Raw genomic sequence first — 21,116 nt, 5'->3', positions numbered from 1 at the left:
CACCGAACACCCATCCCCACACTTAGTCTGCTGCCCCAGGGAAGTTGCTCTCTCCCATGTCCAGCTTCTGGATGAAGAAGAGAGGGACCCATGAGATGGGCAGATGGCCAAGTTCTCCCTGGAAAGACTGGTTTCCCTGCATGTTTGGGAAAAGAACATCAGACACAGGGCTCATGCTCAAAGGCACCAGCTTCTAACAACTGGGTTTGGTGCCATGGAATGTCACCTTCCAACCCAACCACCAAAAGCAGCTTATTATTAAACTCTAGCCTCGACAGGCTCACCCTGAAACAAACACACTTTCAGATTCAAAACCCTCCTGTCTCCTCTCCAGGCCTCCTCCAGGCCTCCTCCAGGACCTCAAACCTAGATACACATGCATACAATTTTCTCCCTTTCCAAAGAGTGTCTCTGAAGTTGCATGAGCCTCTCGGGTCCTTGCAGAATGGGGATGATCAGAAACCTGAGCTGGAAAAGAGGGAAATAATCAAGTGGCTAGTAGGCCCCGCAGCTTTCTGAAAAGAGGCCCGGGAGAGGTCCCAGCAGAGCAGGAGCACGGGCAACCAGAACATTTGCCTAAACTGGGGTTAGGCAGTGTCACTGGTGGAGAAGGCTAACGGGGTGAAAATGCCTCCTGGGTTCTGCTGAGGAGCAAATGAACGAGTGAGATGATGTGTAGAAAGGTCTGAGCACGTGCCCTGTACAGACTTAGTGCTTACTATAGACTTTATTATTAGTATCAATATCACTATTATTACTAGCGTTGTTGGTGTTACCGTGAAGATCTGCCAACTGTATTTGCTGAAGCCCCTGGAGCTGCCATGGGGCCGGTTTCAGTCATTCCAAAGCCTGGCACCACTAAGGTTTGCTTTGCAAATTTCCATGAAGTCTGTCTTCTTCATTACTGTCATATTCTTGCACTAAAGTCCCAGGGGACTGTGCAGCAGGCCCACCCCTTGCAGGCATTATCTCTTGGGATATCTCTTGGGTTATCTCCAGGAGGGGTGGGGTAAGGCACTTCCCAAGTGAGGGGACTGCAGCTCGAGTTGCTTCTGGGCCTCACCCAAAGTCTGAGAGTCGGTGTGAGACAAGGCCCACACCTGAGCCCAGATTGTGGCTTTTCCAATCTTCCAGTGACTTCTCTGAGCAGTTACGTCAGCTTGGCTGTGGACAGAGAAGCTGGCTTATCCATCCCAGTAAAAAGTACCAAAGGTTACTTGAGGACTCTGGGGGCTAAGGAGCCTGGAATCCAGGGTGCCAGTTGGATTACAAACCCAAGAAACCACTCTATATTTGCTCCCCCAGACTGTGCCCCTCACTAGCTGTCTGTGTTTTTACTACCATATTCCTCAATGTCTTTCTTTACCTTTGCAAAAGAGAAAGAAAAGTGTCCCACAAAACTGCCCCGGGGGGCGGGGGAGGGGACTGACCCCACACAAGCCTGGGAGAGTGGTCTCACATGGCAGGGAGTCCTTGTGCTGCCCTTTCGAACCTTGCCTACAGGAACTACCCATGAGGAAACAGTCCACTCCGTCTACAGTGGAGTTTCACCTTTAATTAAATGTGAATTCACTCCTGCCTTGTCCCTGTGGCCACGTGCTGCTGGGAATCTGTGCCCACAGTAACCCGGACCGAAGCCAGGGCCTCTCAGAAGACCACCAAGAGCCATCACTGAGTAAAAATAGATTTTCCTGACTATTAAATCCAGTGCTCCACCGGGGGAGCCGACGAGAGCACTCCAAAAGGTAGCCAAGAGCTGCCTCTGGGCAGAGAACAGATGCTTCCGGTAAATGTCCCCACCCCAGCATACACGCATGCGCGCACACACACACACACACACACACACACGCGCGCACAGACAGGTGTTACACAATTACCCATTGAATTCATCCTGTTTCTGGGAGGAAGTATCAGCATGAGGATGAGAAAAGCAAGAGCTTCTAACCATTCTCATGAAAGAAGTGCTAACTTGGTGCCAGGCACTGTGGGGAAATGAGATTAGGTCACCTTTCAGCAAATAGGGCCAGTGCCCCACCCACTGTGCACCTGGAGATCCCTTACAGTCCCTCGGCTTCCTACCCTAAACCCTTGCATCTCTCTGACTGGGGCCATCTCTGGCTGTGGGAACAGAGGGCAAGTGAACAGGACTGTCCCAAAGTGCCACAGACTTAATGCCGCCGGGAGGGGATCCAAGGAGGGAGGAGCGAGTGAATAAATACCACAGCTTCCTCGTGTCTTGTTCCCCTCAGCCTCTCTGAGACCCCTCAGTGGGAGGGAGCCCCGGATGCCCACCCTGGCCTCCTGTTCATTAATTTCCCCTGTCTTGGCGTTCATCCTTTTCTGACTAACTTTATAGAGTCACTTTTCAAATACACTACTTGCATCCAAATCCTAGTCTTAGCATTTGCTTTCGGAGGGACTCAAACTCAGACTCAATTTTACTCTTAATCTCAGTAATGACATTTCCAAGTTAGCTGTACTAAAAGTGAGCATATCAAACCCAAATATCTACTACAGGCCAAAGCCATGAGTGAAGAAGCCAACGGGTACATGAGGGGTCCTGGGGGCCCAATATTCTCTCTCAGGAGTAGCTACTACTCTAGTTAAGAGACCATTGCCATGCAAAGGGGTGGCACTATTGCTAGATCTCTCCATTTTTAAAGAGTCTGAAATTCTACCTTTTATATAGGCTTTCTTAATTTTTAAACTTTGGAATCCATTAAAAAATGTTAAAAGACTATGAAGTTAAGAGAAACCTACTCATGCACCAGAGCCCACCCACAGTCCCCCAGCTTGTAATGTCTACTTCCACTGGATCTGTCAATCATGCATCCACTGGCGACTTTTTCCAGAGTAATTTAAGTTGAGTGGTGAGGCCAGAAGGCATATTGTGGAGAGCTGAGAAGAATTAGAGGTGAGGATAGAGAAAGCCAATATAGATGGTTCATTCCAGAATGTAGAGAGTAGTTCTTGAGGTCACAGAAGCACCGTAGTTTTTAAACTTTGGTTGCCTGAGAATATTTGTAGGCAGAGAGGAAAGACCCAATAACAGAGACTGAAGACAGAGGAGAAAGGTGGGGTAGCCAATTGAGAAAAGTCTGTCAAATGAGGGTAAGAATGGACTCAGTAGTGCCAGGTGGGAGCTTGGCTTCCATGGTGAGGAAAGCCCAGCACTCTCTGAGATGGGCCCGGGGTGTATGGGGGCAGTGGGGTGTGGGATCCCTGACACCCTAAGGTAAAAATGTTCTGAAGCACACCAGGGCAGAGTGTCTGGTTCCTTTGAAAATAACATGTATTGGGTACTTTTATTTTTTACTTCATTTTAATTATCTAATTACAAAATTGGTAACATGCTTGTTGTGGAGATGTTGGAAAATGCAGAAAAGCATAAAGAAGAAAATAAAAATTTCCTGTTATCCCACAACCTAGAGATAACCACTGTCCATATTTTGCATCTATACCTTTTTCCTTCAGTGGAATTATACTGTACATGCAGTTTTGTAATCTGATTTTTACTTCTTAATATATCATAAAAGGTGAGATGTCCTCTGCCTGGCTCTCTTTCTTTCTTTTCCACCTTGGAACCAAACCACCACATCATGAATGTTCCAGCTGAGCCCCTAGCTGGTTATCAGCATCTGCTAATATGTGAGCAACCACACCATCACAGGATTCCAGGCTTTAAGTTCTCCAGCTGAGGCCCCAAACATCACAGAGCAGAGATAAGCCATCTCTACTTTGTCCTGTCCAAATTTCTGACCACAAAAATCCCCTGATTAAAAATAACAAAGATAATAATGATATAATAAATGAGTATTGTTCAATAACTAAAGCAGTATTGCATTGCATGAATCTATAATAATTCTCCCTTCTTGGACCTTAGGTTGTCTCCATATTTTTGTTATAATAAATAACAGTGACATGAGCTTCCACATAGCTGATTCTTTGCCTAATTAATCATCTATTTCCTAAGAATAAATTGATGGAGCTGCAAAAACTAGGTCAAAAACTATGGTCATTTTTGGATGAGCTTTGGGAACCGTCGCTAAATTGCTTCCTAGAATGATTGCATCAATCTGCATTCCCATCAGTAGCGAGTGAGAGCATGTGAAAGCATCTAGTGAGTTATTCTTAGTCACTGTCCTCTGGCAATTTCACATTTCTTTTCCTCAAACTGTCATCCCCACCTCTGTTGGCACTTTTTGAGGTATATGATCCTGAGGTTCCCCAACAAATCAGTAGATACCATGGTGGGAGTTGCTCAAGGCAAGGACCGGGTGGTAGGGCTATATGGCCCAAAAATTCTGCTCAGCACAGGGGTCCTCAGAGGGCTGCCAACCTTGATCACACCAGAGACCAGAGGCTTTTCCTGTCCTGCTTAGATGGAGCCACAGTGCTAACCCCAGAAACTATGCCTGCTTTTGCCCTGCTCCTAAATGTAGATGATAATAGTGGGAGAATATCCTTTCCTGTTATCCTGTTGTTGAGGTGAAATTCACATAACATAAAATTACCCATTTTAAAGTGATAAGTTCAGCGGTGCTTAGCAAATTCCAATGCTGTGCAATGATTGGCCACCTCTATCTAGTTTCAAAACATTTTCATTGCCCCGAAAGGAAACTCCATTTCCATTAAGCAATTTTCCTCATGTTGTCCCTGCAGCCTCTGGTAATCACCAATCTATTTCCTGTCTCTATGGATTTGTCTATTCAGAGTATTTCATATAAGTGGGATCACGCAGTATGTGGCCTTTTGTGTCTGGCTTCTTTCACTCAGCATGATGTTTTCGAGGTTCATCCACAATGAAGCATGAATCAGTACTTCATTCCTTTTTATAGCTGAATAATATTCCAGAGTATGGCTATCCTACAGTTTGGTTACCCATGGATGGACACTTGGATTGTTTCTTTTTTGTTCCTTTTTACCGAGATACCTGTACTGAAACTTATCCCACAGATAGAGTCATTTCTTGTCACTTCTTTGTCTGAATTCTTCCCAGGTTCTTACACTCGATTATTGAGGAATACCCATCACTCTATTTTTCACCCCTAAAAACCAATTGATTCCTTACCGAAGCCATCCTTTAACCTGACTTGGATTCAGTTTCTCCCACTTACTTTCTTTTTTAAAAAGATTTAATTAATTAATTAATTAATTAATTTAGAGAGTGTGAGTGGGGGGAGGGGCAGAGGGAGATGGAGAGAGAGAATCTGAAGCAGACTTCTCCCTGAGCATGGAGCCCAATGTGGGACTCAATCTCATGACCCTGAGATCATGACCTGACCTGAGCCAAAATCAAGAGTTGGACGCTTAACTGACAGCCACTCAGGCGCCCTCTCCCGTTTACTTTCAGAGCAAAACAAAAATCTTTCCAGAGTCTATCAGGTAACTCAAAAAATTTTTTTTATAGAATAGGCTTTGAAAGAAGATATTCAAATGGGGTTGAGGCAAGCTATGGTGTCCTAGCAGGCATTTCTGATTTAGCTGGAGAAATTTGGGCCAAATAAATGGTTATAAAAACTCTCCTTTGTGCTTCCACATGGTTTGATACATTAAGTACTTGACTAGAAAGAGAAAAGAAGCCAGTTGTTTGGGTGTTAGAGCAAAGATGCCAAAGAAGGAATCGGTAGCACTCCCTGTCTTTACCCAGTCTGTTTTCCCACCACTGACCTCAACACAGGCCTCCCATTGTGATGTGTGATGGGCATGGTGCACAGTGGGTGTGAATTTGATTACCCCTCTTAGGCCAGAACTACAGTGCATCTGCCCCATTCTTCACATCCATTTGTTGGATCCACGTGGGAACTCAAGGGGGCCATGGCTGACACATTAGAGTCAAAGGCTTGGGTCTCATTCACTTATACCATCTGAAGACCTACAGAAATGGGGGCTAAGTATAACTGGGCTCCACTGATTTATCTTACTTAGAGAAAAAAAAGTTCACTGAGGCTTAAGAATGAAAACATTTGCTTGGCCAAATCTTACTGACCAGTTCTACGTGTTGTTGTTAAAGACTGAACATCAGCATCAACCATCAACATCTTGATCTATTGAACAATTCAAAATAAATCTATCTAAACAGTATGATTCTTACTTTTTCTCCAAAGTGAACACTTGAAAATTACTCCAAGATTCTGTTCGGTATTTTCCGGTCTCAGAGGTCAAGTAGAATACAAGTTTTCCCCCACTATCTGAAAACAGAACGTTCCTATGAAACCTTGCATAAATTGAAACAGTGTGAATGGAAAAGCATTACCATTTTGTAGAAGCAAAAATCCTCTTCAAATATCTTTCAGTTAGCAAAAGAATGGGTACTGATATAGGTCTTTTGTAAAAGCAAATTGTCATAAAGCAAACTTTCAGATAGCAAGGGAAACCTATATTTTGATCTGGGTGAGGGTTTTCAGGTGTGATCGAGGATACAGTGACCAGTAGATGAGATGCCTGAGTATACATACCTCCCCTGGATGAGTATCTCTCAAGTGGCAATGAAGGTCGGAAGGTTTCACTGGTAAGCTGTCTTCTCTGCTACTTAGGTTGTAGGCTGCTAATGGGAATGGAGATAGGTTGAAAGGGAAGATATTTTGCAATACAAGTAGAAGCATATATTATTAGTCCAGACTGTTTGGGTCACCTGTACCAGAAACATAGCACAGATTAAGCATAAAAAAGCAATTCATTGATTAACTAATGTTCAGTCACGGTTGACTCTAGGAGCTCAAACTAAATCATCCATTCTGCCTTCTTCAGTATTGTCTTCACTTGTTAGGCTAGAATGAGGTCAGCTCCAACTGAACCAAAAGATGGAGAGGGTTAGTCCCACATAATAAAAGCCAGAACTTCAGGGTAGGCAAGGGCAAGAAATTCTACCACAAGAGACCATAAAAGTGACCTCCACGAATCTTGCCCTGAGAGACCACAATGCCTGATCTCATGGTGCCTTTTCAGCCTAAGTGCTAGAAACACACTGATGAGCAAAACAGATACTCCCTCTGCCTTCATGGAATTTTCATTTTAAGGTCAGTATACTTTATTATGACTCCGTCCAGACTAGCCCCTGTCTTCGTTAATCACCACACAATAGCTTATGGGAGGAGTATCAAAGGCCAGAGCCTGAGACAAGTACTGGGTACATATGATTTACAGAGGGAGCGTTCTTAGGAGAGAGGGGAGGGAGGGAAACAGGGTGGAACAGGGGGAGAAGCTAAGCAAGAAAGTGGTTTCAGCTGGAGTCAGCTTCAGCCTTGATGCCATGGGAAGCTCTGGAGCATGAATTGTACCATCGAGTTGGTCTCAGCTTGAGGCAAGAGAGCTGGTCTTGTGTACCACCACTGGTACACTCATTGGCTGTGGGCTGCCCTGGGTGCACTGGGGGTGTAATATTCCAGGCCAGGTGGCTCTTGGTCTGGCAGAACAACCCTCTGAAGGGGATTGCTGTGAGCCATTAACCACCGACACTCCCAGATGCTGGGAGTGGACATATTGACCTGGTGAAGACATCTGCATGATATCAACGGTGCTCACACAGGAAGGATGATGTTGACTACTTATCTCATCATGTAATATACAATGCCTATCTATGTATTGGATAGCAGCTTTTATTTGATTAGTTAATTAACTATCCAATTAGTTAAATGATCCGACCAAAGAGCAAAATAATAGTTTGTAGTGATGGGAGTTTAATTCATGGGAGATGAATTAAACTTTCTCTATATCTTTCCTAGGACCTTGATGGTTCTTTTAGGGAAAATAATAATAAAAAATTAAGGCCGCATGGTAAGCTGAGTCTTTCCCAACAATGCCCAGGGTAGTGAGGGAATTTAAGGGAATGAGGTTGAATACTGTAAATTGTGTTTGGCAGCTGGAGAGTGCATGTCTACCAGGAAACCTATGCTTCCTAAAAATAGAAGCACCGATAAGGTCAGAACAATTATAGCCTTTAATCATTTGTAACTGAAAGCTTGTAACAGAACAAAGTGGGAGTTGAAACCTCAAAATCTAATTTCTCACGAATGGACAAAAGATTATGTCTACTGGAACATCGGTTGCAGAAGAACAATGAGCAGTGTTGTTAAAAATTTTATTCTTTCTTCAATTTAAAATGATTCTGTTCATTAGGAGTTGCATCTTTACTGACTGGAAAAACTTTACAAGGCATTAGGAAGATATCAAAGGATCAACTATGTCCTAGAAAGGGAACTGGAAGTCCCGGGGGCCCAGAGTCAGCAGGCGTACTGCAGTCAGGGCTGAGGACTGGGGACCTGCATCCACTGTGAGAAATGGCCCAGTGAGGGTTTTGTGTTGAAGAACGGAAATGAACACACACCTGGCTCCCAATTACACAGACAGAACTTCCTGTCAAACATTAACATGACTTTACTATTTCCATTATATTCATTAGCGTAACTGTGCCCATACCAGGAGACTCCTGCCCAGGAAAGTAACTTGAAAGTTCATTATATGAACCTCCCAAAAGACACATCAATGCTTCTACAGGAAGCATCAACAGACAGCTTACTTTCTAAAACTCTTTGAATCCCTCACCTCAAAATCCCCGCCTTGCTGTTTCCAGCAATTCTAAACCATTATTTTGTGATCTTTATCAAAACCTAAGCAAGCATCTCACTGAAAGTTTCACTTTAAATAAGACTTCTATTTCCAAATAAGATCCAGCTTCGTCTTTTCCCCTTGAAGACATAGTCAAAGTTCTATTGTGGTGGTGTTCTTACTTATCACAGTGAGCAATCAACTCAGCATTGTCTTATCAATAGGCTGTGTTGGTAATATTTGGGGAGCTTGTATTTGACAGAGTTTAATAGCTTGTAGCTTTTCTCAGACATAAAACTTAGTGCTTGCTTCTCTCCCATCCTCAAACTCTTACTCCAGGGCCACTTCTGGAATCTCTGCTCTTAATATTGTGATGTTTTCCATCTGACTCTAAACCCCCTCAATGAAAACAACAGGGATAGAAATAAATTTTAAGCGTAGGTAGAAAAATTATATAAGTGAACCTTTATTCACCTAGCATTAAAGCTTTGAAATCTGTAAAAACAAAAATGATAAGTATACAAGGAAAAATGAACAAATCCACAATCTTTATGACAAAATTAAAAATATCAGAAATTGACAGACACAAACAAATAAGAATATAGAATATCTGAATAACAATTAACAATGTACATTAAATGTTATAGCCTCAAAACAAATAATACATTCCCTCTCCTTGATTCACTTTCTTTTTTTTTTAAGATTTTATTTATTTATTTGACGAGGGAGGGAACACAAGCAGGGAGAGTGGGAGAGGGAGAAGCAGGCTTCCCGCCGAGCAAGGAGCCCGATGCGGGGCTCCATCCCAGAACCTGAGATCATGACCTGAGCCGAAGGCAGACGCTTAACGACTGCGCCACCCAGGCGCGCCGATTCACTTTCTATGCCGAGCCTCCATGACCCATCTTCTCAGTTTTCCTCCCACTTCATTGATGCCTCTTTCTCAGATCTTTGTTTGTTCCTCTCATTCTCTCAGACTTAATGTGTGTGTCCCACATCTCGTGCTGGGGCTCTTCTCCTCTCTATTTACACCCACTCCCTTGAAGAACTCATTTGGTCTCTTGGCTATAGATAGCAACTTCCTATAGCAGCTTCTAAATTTATATCTCCATTCCAACCTCTCTTCTGAGCCCTATATTCATGGATCCAATTATGTACCCAACATAACTCAAATTTAGCATTTTGGGAATTGAATTCCAGATCTTTACCTCCCAATCTGATTCATCAACAGTCTTCCCCACCTCAGTGGATGGCAACTGTAGAAAGTCACACAAGCCAAAACCTTGGCATGATCCTGAACTCCAAGCTTTGATTCCCCATTGCTAATCTGCCAGGAAATCCAGTTGGCTCTGCCTTCAAAATATATCCTGAATCCAGTCACTTCTCCCCACCTCTACTGCTGGTGATCCAAATCGCCACCATGTCTTACCTGAACAATGGCAATAACTTCCCAGCCCCCTCCCTGCCCCCATTCTTGGCTCCCTACAGTCAATTCTCACAAAGTTATCAGTGTGAACACTTAAAAACTAACCCTTTTCACTAGTAGTCAAGGTTCTACATAGCCCTACAAAGCCCTGCAGGATGTGCAAACATATGCGTGCACACACAGTTACCTACCTCTTCTACCCTCATATTCCACCTCATCTTTTCAATGAGGCCTATCCTGACCACCCAATTAAATTGCAGTCCCAATCCCGCTTACTTTATTCTATTATTTTAGAAAATATTTGTCACTTTCCATAGCACTTATATCATTATTTTATAATTTGCTTATTCACTGTATTGCTTGCCGTCTGTTTCCTCTCAGCAGGATCTTTGTTGTGTTCACTGATGGATCTTAAGAATCTGGAACAGTGCCTGGCATGTGGTAGACCCTCAATAAATATTTGTTGAATGAATATGCATTTTTTCATGCTAAGACGGAACATTAGCAAATTTTGACTATGTATTAGGTCACAAAGGGAATGCTGACAAATTTCAAAGAGCAGAAATTATTAGGTCACATTTAATGACAAAAGTGCAATAAAATGATAAATTAATAACCAAATAATACTTCTAAAAAATCTTTGCACTTTGATATTTTAAAACACTTTCCAGCTTCTTTCCTTTCTTTCCCCCTTCTTTCTCCCTCCCCTCCCCTGCCCTGGAGCCCACCAACAAGCCTGTGATTTCCCAGTGATACTCCATGCTTTGTGCTACCAACATGCTCAGTTCTGAGCTGCAAGCCTGTGGTAAAAGAGGAGGCCCTGGCGTAGAGCTGCCATGACCAGATCAACAACCACTTACATGTTGAGTACAGGTCATGGTCTGTCTATGAGATCATCAGCTCAATGGAGGAGAAAACCATGGGGGGCAATGACGTACAGCATTCTACACAACCACAGTGAGTACTGAGTACTGAGATATGGCAAAGAGCCCAGGCCTGGAGACCTGACTGAGTTTTTCGCACCGGCTATGAGCACGGGTCCATCTCTGTGTAAGTTGGTTATGTGATCCATGCGTCTCCAAGAGCAGTTGGGACCATGGGACTTGGATATCTAGTGTTCATCATGTTCTCTTTCATTTTGTTTCACTGAATACAATTTTTAAAATTGAAGTGTACCATACATTCAAAAAAACATACAGATCATCAGTGAAGAGCTCTGCTGTGGACTGAATTGTTTACCCTCCCTCATCCCCCAAATTCATATGTTGAAGCCCTAACCCCCAATGTGACTGTGTTTGGAGATATGAACTCTAAGATGATAAAGGTGAAATGAGGTCATAAGCATGGGACGCTAATCCCACGAGCCTGGTGCTCTTATAAGAGGAGGAAGAGACACCAGAGTGCTTTCCCCTCTGCTCCTCTGCCATGTGAGGACATAGGAAGGAAGTGGCCATCTGCATGCCAGGAGGAGGGTCTGCAAATTGGCTGGCACCTTGACCTTGGATGTCCTAGCCTCCAGAACTATGAAAAAATAAGTTTCATTGTTAAAGCCACTAAGCCTATGATACTTTGTTATGGCAACATAAGCTGACTAACACAAGCTCAATGCATTTTCACAAAGTGAACACACACCCAGGTAATCACCAAGGGGGTCAAGATAGAAAATCATCAGCATTCCAGAAGTCCTCATCATTTCCCCTTTCCCAGTCCCTCTTTTCCTCAAAGTTAGCCAATATACTAACTTCTACTAACCATAGATCAGTTTTGCTTATTTTTTTGGACTTAAATAAACAGAATTATACAGGGTAAGAAAACCATTTTCTAAATAATTCCTAGGCTAAGGGCAAAAAAAAAAAAAACCCACAGAACACGATTATATTAAAAATAAGAGCACGGTCTCTAAAAACCTGTGATACAATCTAGTTATACTTAAAGGAAAAATTTTAGCATTACACGAACTTACTAAAATTAAAAAAAAAGACTGAAATAAACCCAATAATCTGTAAAAAGAGCAAGTGAATGGGGTGCCTGGGTGGTTCGGTCGGTTGGGCATCTGCCTTTGGCTCAGGTCATGATCCCAGGAAAGGAGTCTGCATCTCCCTCTCCTTCTGCCTGCCACTCCCCCTGCTCGTGCTCTCTCCCTCTCCCTCTCTGTCAAATAAATAAATAAAATCTAAAAAAGAGAGAGAGCAAGTGAATCAAAGCAAAGAAATTAGGAGAAAGGAATTAATAAACATAAAGACAAAAAAAGAGAGAGAGAGAGAGATGGAATAGGAAACAAAAATTAACAGAGACCATCAAACTAAATGCTTGTTCTTTAAGAAGACACTCTGCACTGGATGTCTTTCCTTTGTCCCTCGAGAGCCTTCACCTTCTCGACCTGATTCTGTGTTCTGAGCTACTGATCTCTATGTACTATATCCTGGCATGCCAACTGGACTTGGCCACTAGGGAGTACCAGCTGGAGGTGGGAGAGAAAAGAGAATCAGATTAGAATATTTATTCCTTTATTCCATTTATCGCCCTTTCTGTGGACCGTGTCTGCCTGTGTCTCATTGTCAAATCAGAGCTCCTCCCAAGGCGGCCTCCCCAGGGCTCTCTTCTTCCAGGTTTTGGTCACTGCTTCCTCCCCTCACCCATCCCTCTCTAGGAGTGATGATACCACCCCATTGCTAACCCCTGGCATTTCCCTGTACCCTGACCACACCTTTGTAAAGAGTTCTTTGTTAAACTCCTCTCAAATTATCCAATTTGAGAGTACCAACTATTTCCTAGCTATAGCAACACCCCCCAAATTTTTAAATTACAAATTAGTTAAAATTTTAAAGTATTTTGGCAAGACTCATCAAGAAAAAAGAGAACACACACTCCTAGGATCAGCAAAGGAGAAATGACTGCAAACATGGAAGAGTTTGAAAAGTTTATTTCAATCAATTATGTGAATCAATTATATGAATAAATCAATTGTGTGAAACTTTATATGAATAGATTTGGAAAACTACAGGAAATGGATTGTTTTCCAGGGCAATATAGATGATAAAAATTGGTTTGAGAAAGAAAACAACCAGAAAAGAAAAGGCAGTCAAAGATCCACCCTAAACAAGGCACCTGAGGTAAATGATTAAAACAAGACAAGAGAATTTCCATGTTACATAAATTGTCCTACAGCAGAGGAAAAGGTAGACATCTCCTCGACTCTCTTATGATTGTGGCATAAATATGACACTAAAGTTAGTAAACTAGAAGAAAGCAATTGGTCAATTCTACTTAAGAATATGGTGAAAAAAATATCCCAATAAAATACTAGCAAATTGAGTCCAGCAGTGAATTAAAAGAATAATCTATTATGGGTTTATTCCAGAAATGGAGAGATGATTCAACATCAAGATATCTAAAATTTAGTGCAGTAAGAGATTAAAGGGGAAATATGTCATATCTCACTAGATGCTGAACAACCACTTGGTGAAATATTGTTCCACATTATATTACTGTCAGCCACGCAGCAGAGGTTTTTACCAGGGGGTGGGGTGAAAATGAAAAATAATAATTAGTTCCTCATCCTGGATTGTGAGAGAATAAAGAGTCACGTGGAGGGAGGCACTCCCCCGTAGCCACAAGGGGGCTTAAAGGCAAAGAGGTGGGGAGAACATTCCCAGGAGTGGTTGAGGCAGGAGACACAACACAGCAAGTTTCAGGAAGTGGAGAACAGTTGTGACCCCGTCAAGGACAAAGAGGAACACAACATGGCAGAGTGACAGATGAGGCAGTAGGGCGGCCATGATCAAAACCCGGTACTCGGGCTCCTAGGTCGTACCAAGGGATTTCTGAGAGCAGACAGGATTCCAGATCCTCGCCTTCCTTATGAACTCCTTCCTAACACAAATCTCTCTGAGCAGAAGCTTGCCATCTGCCATTCCTCCTTCTACTGTAGACAAAGATCACCTCACCTCTCACACATCCCAAAGCTTCCGAAGAGAATTCTGCTGGAGCACAAATACTTCCAGGGCATCCAAAAACTGGACAAGTAAAGAACACGTCACTCGTGGGGGAGACTCGGGCCCTACCTTTTCTATATAGTGATGTGGTTGTAAAGGAGCAGGTATAACATATTTATTTGAATTTTAAATGCAGCGACTTCTGAGAAAAAGTAAGCCTGGTCTGGTAGTTGGGTTTGATCCTGAGGACTGTCATTGCCAATGAGACTGTACCCAGGCATTTCCATAAATTGAATAGGCTGAATCTGAGACTCCAGTGTTCTGACAAAAATATATTCAAGATTCATATATTAAGTGTATACACTGGAGATTCCGTCCTTTGCAGGATTCTATGCCTTATTTAATCTTAAAACGAAAAGAAGTAGATGTTAACTTAAAAGTATGTGAAGGGTACATAGTTATGATATATTCTTTAGGTCCAAGAGCTTGAAGAAAAGTGCAACTGAAGTCCGGGGAGGTGGGCACTGGCTAAAGAAAATGGAGATTTTTCACCCATCTCTTGGGGATGGAGAAGGATGGTGGGGGAAGGGCTCATTTCACTTGCTTGGGTCCTGGCAGATCCGGAAACCCTGCGCTTCGCAGCTATGGGGATGGCGGAGGGAGGGTGAGTGGCCAACATGAAGAAACTTCACGCTATTCTTTTGAAATCTCACTCTGCTTTCCACCTTTCCTTTCTTGCTGTGTCTCCGCCCTCCACCCTTCTGTTTATTTCTGTCGAAATCCTCTTCCTCCCCACCCCTCCCCCTTCCCACTTGCTTATTTCCTCCTCTTTCTGTTGTGTTGTTTCCTCTCCCTTCCTCCCGTGACTGAATCAGCATCAATCCTGAACTAAAAAACATGCTCTACTGTTAATTCATGTTTTCGTGTTTCAGGCTCCTAATTCTTCTGGAAATGGTACGAGACGTATTTTATTTCTCTCTCTTGCAAAAAGTGTAATTCAGCTACCATTTCCTTGTGAAAGATGTCTGCTTGCTTTGTTCTCTGTGGCTCAGAAGCCCTTGATAAGCTAGGAAAGAGCTTGTCTGGAGTATATCACTCTACACACTTTCCCTCCAGGACGATGCTTTCCATTCTCTTAGAAACCTGGAACACAGCAGTTCCTGTGACTGTCCTTCCAAGAGCACAGCAAACGTCAGGACTCCCGTCCCTTCTTTCCACAGACCGCGCCTTCTTTTTCCCACCTTGACTGTGGGGCTCATGAGGGACTTTTTGCTTTATTTCTGGTTGGTTGCACTCCCTGATTTCTGCCCTCAGGGTTTCTTCTGTCTAGCCATCACTTCCTGAGGTTTTTAGTGCCATGGCCTCCCCGGCAGGCTGGCTTACATTGGTGGCCTGGAGGATCTGGGAGATTCCCCACCCTTGGGGACAGTTCCCTTCTCCTTGGCAGGGCTGCTCAATGACTTGTTCCTTCTGTGAAAAGTCAAAGTGCCCCTTTAGTCATGATATTTCCAGAAGCTTACTGTGAAAATGGGTGCAGAATGTCATTGTCTACACCCCTTTCACACCTTTAATAATCTACTGCATGGGGGCACCTGGGTGGCTCAGTCGGGTGAGCGTCTGCCTTCGGCTCAGGTGGTAATCCCAGGGTCCTGGGATCGAGTCCCACCTTGGGCTCCCTGCTCAGGGGGAGCCTGCTTCTCCCTCTCCTGCTCCCCCTGCTTGTGCTTGCTCTCTCTCTCTCTCTCTCAAATAAGTAAATAAAATCTTTAAAAAAAATTAATAACCTACTGCATGGACCCCCACCAGGCTGGAAGCTGGTTTTCATCTCAGTTCTGCAAATACCGGTGAGATTCTGGGCCAGTTTCTCAAAGTCACTGGGCCCCATCTGGAAAGATAACTTCTAAGGGACCAAATTTGTGATTCCATCAAGTCCTTTGGTTAGTTGGCATCACAGAAAAACACAGCGTCTTGCTAATGAGCCCCTGTCAGCCTGACTCCTCCTCTCTGTAATTCCTGAACATAGCCCAGCGCTGACACATGGTAGGCAGCGAATAAAATTTGATGTTTGAATGAATACATGACAGATTTCAACAGACACTCTGGAGCCTGCTTTGTCAGGGACGTGGTAAATGACATGAAGGTCATGGAGTTATAAGGACTTTTAAGGACTGGGCTGCTCTCACCTCCTCTACAATTAAACAAGGCAGCCTTGGGGGTGGTGTTCCTCCTCCCCACTCTGCCCTCTCCTCAGTCTTGTCTTCCCAGTGGATATTCTGCTTGGGAATGAATCCTCAGGGCCCAGGGGAAAAGTGTTTAGCAAGCACTGGACAGAACACAGTATGCTTAATAACAAGTTAGGCTGCCCCCAAATCGCATCTTGTCTTTAGCAATATCTGTAATTGACTTCTAAGTAAACCAGCAGCTAAACTCACCACTAGCTCCGGGAGAAGGATCTATTGTCAAGCTCTAGGACAGAACATTTGGCTTGAAGTCAGCATCCTTCCATTCTAAAAGTGGCAGCAAATACAACAAAATTAAAAGCAAGGCCCATGCCTCTCAGAAAGAAAAGGGAAGTTGTAGTTGTTGTAAATGTGCTGATTTTTAATTTAATGGCACGATTATTTTTTCCAGAAAAAAACTATTATTTAAGCAACAGTATAGACTACTACGGATGGTGTCAAAGAATGATGACATTCTATGAATTTGCAGCAAGAGTCAGTTCATCGAGGTTAAATTTATTTTATGGGTGCACACCTCATCAGATTTTCTTTTTGTCTTAACTCCTTTTAAATTAATATCTATTTTAATAACAACAATATAAGCAAATTATCCTCGGAACAACACATAAGGAAAAACATGTTGGTTTGCTTTTGCAAAGGTAGGAAAGGGCAGGGAAAGAGGCAGACATTTTATTGTACCATTTGAATTTTGAAATGTGTGAAAATTCTATTATAAAAAATGCTGATAAGATAATGCAGGTACATAATTTAACAATCAGTATTATAAAAGCTAGTTCTTTCCCCAACCTCCCCCTCCCCCCTAGCCCACCACCCCCACCCTCGCCCTTCTTCAGAAGCATCTTCTTTCAAGCCTTGTAGTGCTTCTTCTTGGACTTAGTCTCACACTTGTAAATAGGATGCTCTTGATTTCCATTTATGGCATTTGTGAATTTGTTCTCTTACAGAGCATGGCCTCTCCTGTCTCTTCTTCATCTTCTCGATATGGTTTTATCACACTTTTTTGGTTGAACAAATAGCCAATGTCAGTATTGTGCACTGGTGAACCAAATTCTACGATTTGCTTCCTTCTCTTACAGTGTTCTGTTTTTATTTGCTTAATTTTCTGGGGTGTTTTTCAAGTGACCCCCCCCCGCAGAATTTTTTTTTTTAAGATTTTATTTATTTATTTGTCAGAGAGAGAGAGACAGAGCACAAGCAGGAGAGCGGCAGGCAGAGGGAGAAGGGGCTCCCCGCTGAGCAGGGGGTCCCATGTGGGACTCGATCCCAGGATCCTGGGATCATGACCTGAGCCGAAGGCAGCCACTTAACCGACTGAGCCACCCAGGCATCCCCCCTTGCAGAATTTTTTTCATTCTCCCCATCCTGCGATTATCACCGCTGGTTATCAACAGCAGCACCAAGGTGACTCGCTCGTTTACTAAGAGCCTCCTTTGTTCCCACTCACTTTTCACGGAGATTGTGTTACCAACACAGTCCTACTTGGAAAAAGGTAAATTGAGTTCTGTTTCCTCCAGGGATATGCCTCTCTCTCCTGCGGCTGCCAGAACATCCTGAATATTCTTCCTTGAACTCCCTCTCCTGCCTCACGAGGTAAGCGGGGCTCAAGGTGTAAATTCGTCTGCTCACATCAGAACACATTGTAACATAAAAAGCTGGTTTCAACAGTGGACAAGGATTTGTTTATGTGCCCAGGATCACAGTGGATGGAGAGTGCCCGATATGTTCCCTAAAGTCAAAGACACCGGGCAATCAGGCTTATCCAATAACATAGGGGTAAGACAGAACCAACAAGAAGTGCTATAAAAGCTGACTTTTTTCCCTTCCCACCTCTGACTGATATTTTTGTCACCTCTTAAATGTAGTAGTCTTTGTAAAGTTCTTTCCTCCTGTGTTTTTACCTTCTAACCCTGTATGCCGGATACGACATTAACATCTTCCTGCATAATCCAGGTATTATCGTAATTTTTTGGAAACTCATTTTGCCTCCAAAGCTTGCTGTCTGCATGACCACTGACAAACTACTTAACCTCATTGACCTCAATTTCTTCATATCTAAAATGGGAATAATAATGAACAGTATCTTAAACATTTGTTGTATTTAATGAGAAGATCAATGTTTAGTCTAGTACCTGAGACTTAGTAAATAGTCAAATATTAGCTATAATCTTTAGGTTGGAATTATCATTTATTACCATCATCCTCATTTTATTTGGTCATAGAAGGGAATCTTAATGCATAACTTCACCATCTTCTAATACGCAGCATGATTATTAAGAACTCTGGTGCGATACTATAGTTAATACACTATAGTCAATATTGCATATTTGGAAGCTACTAAGAGAGTAAATCTTAAAAGGTCGCATCACAAAAAAATTTTTTTCTAACTATGCATGGTGACGGATGTTAACTAGGCTTACTGTAGTGACCATTTTGCAATATGTACAAATATCAAATGTTGTATAGCTGAAACTAATATAGTGCTATATGTCAGCTATCCCTCAGTGAAAAGAGTAGTCTGGTGACAATCTAATTTCCATTCCTATGTAAGTAAGCTGTTCTCTTTCTCCCCAGTCTTGTCTCCATCACTGATGTTTGGAAAATTCACAATGACACACATACCTTGCTTGCTTCTACTCTCACCCATTGAATGCTAGGCACTCAATTTAGCACTTTCAATCTGGACATTATTTTTTTTCCAGTTCTGAGGATTTTTTTTTTTGTACTACTCCTCTGATCATCTCTTCCCTTTCATCTTCTCTGCCCTATTTCTGGAACTTCTTAACTGGGTGCTGTACTTCTAGGATTGGCCCTCTAATTTTCTTGTCATTTCTCTCCCACTTCCCATATCTTTATCTTTTTATAATACATCCTAATATATTTTCCTTCTTTATCTTCCAAATAATCGATTGAATTCTTCACTTCATCTATCATGTTGTAAACGCCCATTGGAGGGTTTCATATACTCTGATGATTCCCATTCCATAGCCTTCTTTCTTGCTTAATGGATCCAGTACTTCCAAGTCCGTCTGAGAAGCTGATGGTTGTTCTCTTATATTTTCTTCTGTTATTTTCATTGCCTTCATTTTCTCTGAGTTCCTTTTTTTCTGGTTTGTTCTGTTATTGCTGTTGTTTCCTGTTTTCTCCCACTCTATCATGCATGTTGGTGGCTTTTCTCTACTCGGTCTTAGTTATCAGCTCAGATTTATCATTCAGCCTGGAGTTGAGGTCTTCAGTCACCACCAGGCATCTAATGAATCATCCAAACCAGATTCCCAGAGTCTACACTATAGGAAAGCCTCAGAACACCCACCTATAATCTCCTGTGGTGAAGCCTTGAAGGGTTTGGTCAGAAGAAACTGAGCGAACCAGTCTGATCCTTTTTAGACATAGGGCCTCCCTTCTCCTTCAGACAAGACTGTCTGCAAGACATCCCCAAGCACTCCTTCATGACCCCCAGTCAAGCCCATGTCATATCTTTGGGGAGAAATGTGATCCCTATTAGCCAGCTTCCCTTGAATTTCTCAGCGCTCTCAGGCAGTTTTCCTTCCTAAACAGACATCACAATTTACTCAAAATTTTTTATTTAAAAAAATAATTTTTCTCCACACCCAAACAAAAACAGTAAAACAAACAAGGGCATGTTTTCTGGGAAAAAAAAAAACAAAACAACACCAATGACAAAAATAGGGGTGCATTGGTGGCTCAGCTGGTTAAGCATGGGACTCTTGGTTTCAGCTCAGGTCCTTATCTCAGGGTCTTGAGAATGAGAAGGGCTTCAGGCTTCAGGTCCTGAGCTCAGCAAGGAGTCTGCTTCCCCGCCCCCCCCCGCCCCGCCCCTCCCCCGCTCATGCACACACACTCTCTCTAAAATAAATAAATAAATCTTTAAAAAACAAAACCAAAAAAACAATGACACCAAATCGGAATTTAACGAGCATGGATCAGGGCACAGGGCAGGAAGATGAGAACTGAAACTCATAGGAAGGTGACATTTAGTAGACAGGGTCTTGACCTGATTGATGCTCAGATATCCTAGCTCGAGGGGCCCTGAAAAGAAAAGGTACAAAGCATCATTTTGGTGGGAAATGGGCACCAGCAACCGAATGTTGAGTAATTCTGTGGAAGAAATAAATACGCTAAGGAAGAAACTTTAAATATTAAGAGTCAAAAAGGAGGTAAAAATATTAAATTCCTTTCAAAATCTGAAAATTTTTCAGAAGAAAATTAGGAGCAACATTCTCATTTTTAACAAGAAAAATTAAAATACAGCATGTTGGGATGCCTGGGTGGCTCGGTCGGTTAAGCGTCTGCCTTTGGCTCAGGTCATGATTCCAGGGTCCTGGGATCGAGTCCCGCATCGGGGGGGGGGGTCCTTGCTCAGTGGGGAGCCTGTTTCTTCCTCTGCCTGCCGCTCCCCCTACTTGTGCTCTCGCTCTCTCTCTCTGACAAATAAATAAATAAATAAATAAAACCTTTTTTAAAATAAATAAAATAAAATACAGCATGTTGTTGGAGGGAGATTTACTTTCCATCACATACCCTTTTGCCAGACTTCTGTGCTATTTAAATTGGTTGCCAGAGACCCCACCAACCAAGCAGGAACAGAAGGTCTGGGAGCTGTGGAGGTGCATGATCTGGTATGTCCCTGTATCAGAAGCGGGAAATCGCTCAGCTGAGCAGCCTCGGGGCAGAATGAGCAAGAGAGGCCAGCTCTACAAGGCACAGTCTTGGTGCAATGTCACAGCGTAGAACCTCCCCCTTTCCCTGGGTCAGCTCAGATCACATCTGGATGTGGCAACCACGTCCCTTCATTGCACAGAGCAGCAGGTGTGGGGAAGTAGAAATCAAAAAGGAGGCAGGCAGTAGTGCATCCTGCAATTCACTCCCTGCCCTCAGCCATGGCTCATGCAGGTGAAGCAGGTGTGGCAGTTTTCCCATGAGTACTGACAGTTCTCTTGGCGCAGAGAC

General features: G+C 43.0%; 1 long non-coding RNA gene across 1 annotated transcript; it reads right to left on the bottom strand.

Annotated features, from left to right (window-relative positions):
• Window positions 1-20,058: 20,058 nt before the first annotated feature.
• LOC112833007 (uncharacterized) lies at window positions 20,059-20,899 on the bottom strand. Its single transcript, XR_003210526.2, has 3 exons — window positions 20,688-20,899; window positions 20,416-20,590; window positions 20,059-20,195 (listed from the first exon to the last, which is right to left on the bottom strand). It is a non-coding gene; the product is annotated as an uncharacterized lncRNA (long non-coding RNA).
• Window positions 20,900-21,116: the final 217 nt, after the last annotated feature.

The sequence above is a fragment of the Callorhinus ursinus genome, unplaced genomic scaffold (genome assembly GCF_003265705.2).
Source record: "Callorhinus ursinus isolate GAN/ISIS: 27379988/994484 unplaced genomic scaffold, GSC_fseal_2.0 scaffold1, whole genome shotgun sequence".
NCBI classification, from domain to species: Eukaryota; Metazoa; Chordata; class Mammalia; order Carnivora; family Otariidae; genus Callorhinus; species Callorhinus ursinus.
This window is presented reverse-complemented; position numbering and strand designations above follow the sequence as displayed.